The sequence below is a fragment of the Danio rerio genome, chromosome 15 (assembly GCF_052040795.2).
Source record: "Danio rerio strain M-AB ecotype USA chromosome 15, GRCz13ab, whole genome shotgun sequence".
In the NCBI taxonomy this organism is placed as follows: domain Eukaryota; kingdom Metazoa; phylum Chordata; class Actinopteri; order Cypriniformes; family Danionidae; genus Danio; species Danio rerio.
The window spans coordinates 8864001-8870000 of NC_141035.1; the positions used below are offsets into that span (position 1 = coordinate 8864001).

Consider the following 6000-nt stretch of genomic DNA (forward strand, 5'->3'; position numbering starts at 1 on the left):
AGGAGCAGTTTATGGGTAGTATTCAGGTAATTTGGTTAAATGATGTGATTTGAAACAGGTGATGTTAACAGGTGATTCTAATTATGATTTAGTACAAAAGCAGAATCTAATGCCTTGCTCACACCGTGAGATTTCAGCCTCAATTTTGTCATCTGTCATCCTAAAAGATTTCTGAAATCCTAGGTTAAAATCAGCGGTCTTTGATCATTAGTTTGACAAGTTCCATGACAGCTGCTTGAAGCTGTGGTCACATTAGAGTTTGAGCATGCGAAATTCTGTTGTGCGGCTCTGCGAAAAGGGGTGGGACTAAACAAGCTTATTAGACATTTTTAAAAGCGAGCGATTGCTCCATGTTTTTAATTTCTGTACAGAGATGTCATGTTTTGATCCTCGATTGGTATCACGCAGTCAAGTGATGCGATTTCGCAGGTCAGAGTTCTTGAACTTTGCACCGCAACAACTTGCGAAACTTGACGCGTGACCCTGTGTTTTCGGTCTGGCGCATTCGCGTGCATATGAATGGAAGTCTATGGGAGGAAAAGCCCAGTGTCACCCCAGCTTAATGCCTGTTGCGATCAGATTTTTCCTCCGATGAAGTTCTGGCAGTGTCAGATTTCAGATACTTTCCTGCAGTGCCACAACTGCGATGAGCCAAGAACCAATTGGAGTGCAGAGTCTGATGACACAATCTATGCGACAATTCAAATGGCCGCATCGAAATGTCAAAATTATTGAAACACTGTGGCTGCGTCCGAAACCGCATACTTCCATACTATATAGTACGCCAAAATCAGTATGCGAGCCGAGTAGTATGTCCGAATTCATAGAATTCGAAAATCAGTATGCGAAAAGTACCCGGATGACTTACTACTTCCGGCGAGATTCCGGAGTGCGCATCCCATGCATGCTGCGCTAACCCATGATGCCCCGCAAGCGAATTCATGAATGGAAGTAAAGCGACGCAACTGACGCACATAGGTCACGTGACCATGACAAAATGGCGGATGTAGTATGTCCGAATTCCATTCATACTTTTCACATTCATACTGTATAGAACGTACTTTTCTAACGGCCGAGTAGTACGTTTAAATTCAAATGCAGTACCTACTGAGTAGTAGGCGGTTTCGGACGCAGCCCGTGTGAAAAAAAAGCTTTCATGCCTGGCATTTTTCAATGTGTGCACTCCGGTGTCAGACATTGCCAGGGATGTAATATCATTTTTGACGAACTGGTAAGATATCTGAAAAAGAAATAGGCAACCGATTAGAGAATATTTCAATCAAAATTGAAGCTAGCTTAGCCTAGCCGCCTCATGCGCTAACCATTCTAAGGCTTAGCTCATGCTCTGCAGGAAAGGGTTGAATTAAAAAAAAATAATCTAATAATAACTAATGAAACCGTGATTTCTTTATTTTTAGCCAAAAAGCCTGATAGATTAATTGTTGTGCAATGAAATATAGCGTTGCTAACCAACAAGGAAACACGCATGACAGTGCTTTTACATTCATAGAAAGAACAGCCAGAAAGGGGAAACTGATGGATTTGTGCCAAATATTAGCATCATTGACCAATAACAATGTACAGTAAGTTACCTATAACTGTCTGTATGTTTGTGTGCTCTTTATAAATTAATGAAAAACAGCTGGGGGTAAAGTATTTTAATGGCAAGTGCTCAGTTTGTGATCATTTCTCGGTTTTGTTCTGTTGATTTGTAATTTCAAATATTCGTAGCTTGAAATAAGATGGAAATATGAAGTTCAGTAAAGTTAGCAACAGATTTGCAGATTCGTATTAGCCGGATTAATAACTCGTCATTATGACCTATTCACTATTAGTATGACTAAGTTACTAACATTATGGCACAGTTTAGATCTGTTTAGGGTAAGAGGTGTATGAGTTATTGCTGTTGGTCTGTCACTGAATGTGTCAGGAATATCAAAAACAAAACCAACTTAGCTCCACTCCTTTAGCGCTAACACAGCTTGATCCACGCTGGCCTTTCTCTTCTTGGGTTTTTGGTTTTGTAAAGGAATAAAAAATTCCACCATCCCGCCCAAACTTTAAGGATACCGGGTATCAGACTTGCACAATCTATATGGACTCGCTTGACAGAGCCCCTGCGCGTAGCTACAGTTGCTAAGCTATGATTGGTGGGTGGCGGTTTTTGGGTGTGGCTTAGCGAAGGGTCAATTGCCCCTACATATTGTTTATGTTCGCTGTGAGCAATCATTTCAGAACATGGGATAGTGAAAGTGTCGTGGGTGGATGATGTCAAACTCCTGGCGCGTTTTCTTTTATGTTTGGTGCTTCTTTATTGTCATTCAGTCTGTCTTTATGAAGGCAGAGATCTTACAGTGTGACATGGAAGCCATGTTCATGCTGTCTGACATGTTACAACCATTCAGGATTATATAAAAAATGCACAGTGTGAGGTGGCCTTAAGAAAGGTTTAGTTCTTTAGGAGCAAAGATGGGCCGAGGATCATCAATTTCATAACATGAGAAAAGTATTGAAATGTTTAAAAAATAACGTTCCTCAAAGAAAGGAAGACATTTGGATATTTTACCTTCAACAGTGCATTACACAATTAAAAGATTCAAGCATATGGAGGAATTTAAAAAGGACAAGGGCGCAAGCCTAAGCTGAACTACTATGATCTCCAACCTCTCAGGCGGCAAGAATCCTCATACATCTATAAGCGATATTATCACATGGGCTCAGGACTACTTTGGCAATGTAGTTACATCCACAAATGCCAGTTAAATCTGTAATGTGCCAGAAAGAAGCCCTATGTGAACAGTGCCCATTCAACTTCTGTGAGCTTGGAGGCATCTGGAATCACACAGTCCTAATGTGTACTGTGGTCAGATGAATCAGTATTTCATCCAGATTTTTACCAGCAACAAGTCCAAAAGCCAAGGTCTTGCATGGTATAGGATTGTGCCAGTGTCCTTAGCAAAGATAACTTTAACAACATTAATCCTGAAAAGTACATAGAGATTTTGGATCACAATATGCTGTCTTGTTTTCCAAGGATGCCCATGCATCTTTCAACAAGATGATGCAAAACCTCATTTTGCACACATTGCAAAATTTTGGCTGCAGAGAAAGAGGATACAGGTACTTGACTGGCCTGCCTGCAGTCCTGACCTGTCTCCACTAGAGTTTGTGTGGCACATTTTGAAGCGCAAAATGTAACAGCGAAGATCCCGTACTACCACTTTAAAACTCGTTTGCAGAAAGAATGTGACAATTACCTTTGAAACATTTCATCTATTGTTGTCTTCAGTCCCTAAAGTGTTGTGAAAAGGAATGGCAACATTTTAAAATGGTAAATGCTTTACTGTTCAAACTTTTTTTAAATGTGTTGCTAAAACCAAAATTGAAATATAAAAAGCATGGGAATCATGAGAAACGCACTACATAATGTTTGTTGTATTGTCTGAAGAAATCACTTCTTGTCTTTTTTATATATAATTAAAAAAATCTCCATGCACAATACATTTCTCAACACATGCAGTTTCTTCCAAAATGGCTATCAATTCAGAAACATTATTTTTGTCCCCAGAAAAACGTCTCTATCAGCAGGGGCTAATTTTGCTAAATTTAACTAGCAAAGCTTGCCCTCCTGCTCTCCTCAGACCCTCCATGAGACTCACCAATATGAAATTACGTCTTTACTTCCCCTACTCTCTAATAATACAGAAAAAAATATGTTTAATTATTACATTGTGCACAGAATTGAGGTCCTTTTAAGTCTTTTTTTTGTGTGAAGACAGCAGGGAATATAATGAGTTCTTGGCCCTTTTGCCATTTATTGCAGCAAATTATTTAATATTCACAGAAGCGCATTATATACGAAAGGCCACCAAGACCATGAAAAGTGTCTAATATGGCCTGAGTGCTTAGAGAATAAGTTTTCTGGCCTTTTCTTCATTTTTCCAGCTCTTCTTCATACTTTGAAACACGCCAACAAATTATTGAATAGTTTCTAGGGTGAAGCCACAGTTCACATTATATTTCAATGAAGGTCGCCACTGAGAACAGGAACAAATTGCTCTCTATGGAAACCTGTGGTCCAATTAGATCCGCTCTTGGTTTGTGCAGCTTAGCAACTCCAGATAATGCCAGACCTGCATGTATTCGGTTTTCGCATTCACTCCAGCAGTCACAGTGGGGTTAGTGGGCACCAGCCCCGGTCCAATGTCAGAACATTGCTATACTTCACTGTTCCACAATACATAAGTGTGTGTGTCTATGGTATTGTTTTACATAATCTTCTCTTTCAAAACTAGTTTGCTACTTATTATGGAAGTTTATTATTATTATTATTATTATTATTATTATTATTATTATTATTATTATTATTATTATAACAACATTAATAAAAAAACAAAAATACCAATACTAATAATCGAAAAAATAATCATTATTAATATTATTAATAATAAAAACAAATAGTATTAGTAGGAGTAATAATAATAATAATAATAATAATAATAATAATAATAATAATAAATAGTTATTATTATAATTATTATTATTATTATTATTATTAATAATAATAATAATAATAATAATAATAATAATAATTGTTGTTGTTGTTGTTAATGATAATAATAATAATAATAATAATAGTAATAATAATAATAATAATAATAATAATAATAATAATAATAATAATAATAATAATAATGTCAAATTAAAACACTAAAATATGAAATAATCAACTTCTATACTGAATAGTGCTAGGTAGTACTGCTAAATAGAACTAACTATTGAAAAAAATATGTAATAAAAAAAAAAGGTTTCAAAAATCAATTATATGAGATAATGTTTAATGGTCTCAAAGTATGATATGTATAATAAATTCAAATCATTAGCAGATCCACCAAATGAAATTGTTTATCAGTAATCATACATTTTTAATGCTCTGAAGTTGAGACATAAAATATTAGTCTATACCTGTTAGTAGATCCACTAAATTTAATTGAATATTGGTAGTAAAAATAATGTTATTACGTTAGAAATGTCACATATTAAAGTATAGTTTTAAACTTGCTAGCAGTTCCAACCAAATGGAACTGATTATTGGTAATATTATATTTATAAAACAGCATTAAAAAGAACATTATTAAAAAAACAGCATCTCAGCACTGAATAAAGCAGCTGTCTATGTCCTTCGTGTCTGCTGTCCACCAGTTCACTCTGTCCACATAAATGAATAGATGTCAGACTCAGACTGCTGCACCACTGCCACAAGCAGCCATGCATGTTTGTTTACTGCTGACTTTCTCTTTTCTCTCTTTGGTATTTTCACTTAATAAATGAAGGCATATTTTTTGCTCAGTGCACTGTATATTATGTTTTTAAGTTAGAAATTTTAAAAAGTTGGAACCAACTAAAACTAAAAATCTGTTGTAATAAATATAATGTTCTCATGTTAGAAACCGAAAATAATAATAATAATAATAATAATAATAATAATAATAATAATAATAAGGAATAAGGTGTAAGGTGACAAGATGGCACAGTAAGTAGTGCTGTTGCCTCACAGCAAGAAGGTCACTGGTACGAGCCTCGAGACTCTTCTGGGTGGTTCGGTTTCCCCCACAAGTTCAAAGACATGTGGTATAAGTTACTTAGGCTAAAATTGCCTGTAGTGAATGTGTGTAAATTAATACATATGGATGTTTCCCATTGATGGGTTGCAGCTGGAAAGGCATCAAATGTTGTGTGAAACATATGCCTAATATGTTAGTGGTTCATTCCGCTGTGGTGACCCCAGGTTAATAAATAGACTAAGCTGAAAAGAAAATGAATGAATGAATGAATGATCAGGAAGTATATCTGCATTATACTCAGGAATTTTTTTTTTTTTTTTAATGTGAGGTATTCTGATTGTTCGGAGATCCACCAAATAAACCAGTATAATCAGTCTTATTTAATATAATGTTCTTATGTTAGAACCTTAAAAAATATATATTTTCAGTATTATTA

General features: G+C 35.6%; 1 protein-coding gene across 10 annotated transcripts in view; it reads left to right on the forward strand.

Annotated features, from left to right (window-relative positions):
- Positions 1 to 6000, forward strand: part of cadm2b (cell adhesion molecule 2b) — a 462115-nt gene that overhangs the window by 98101 nt on the left and 358014 nt on the right.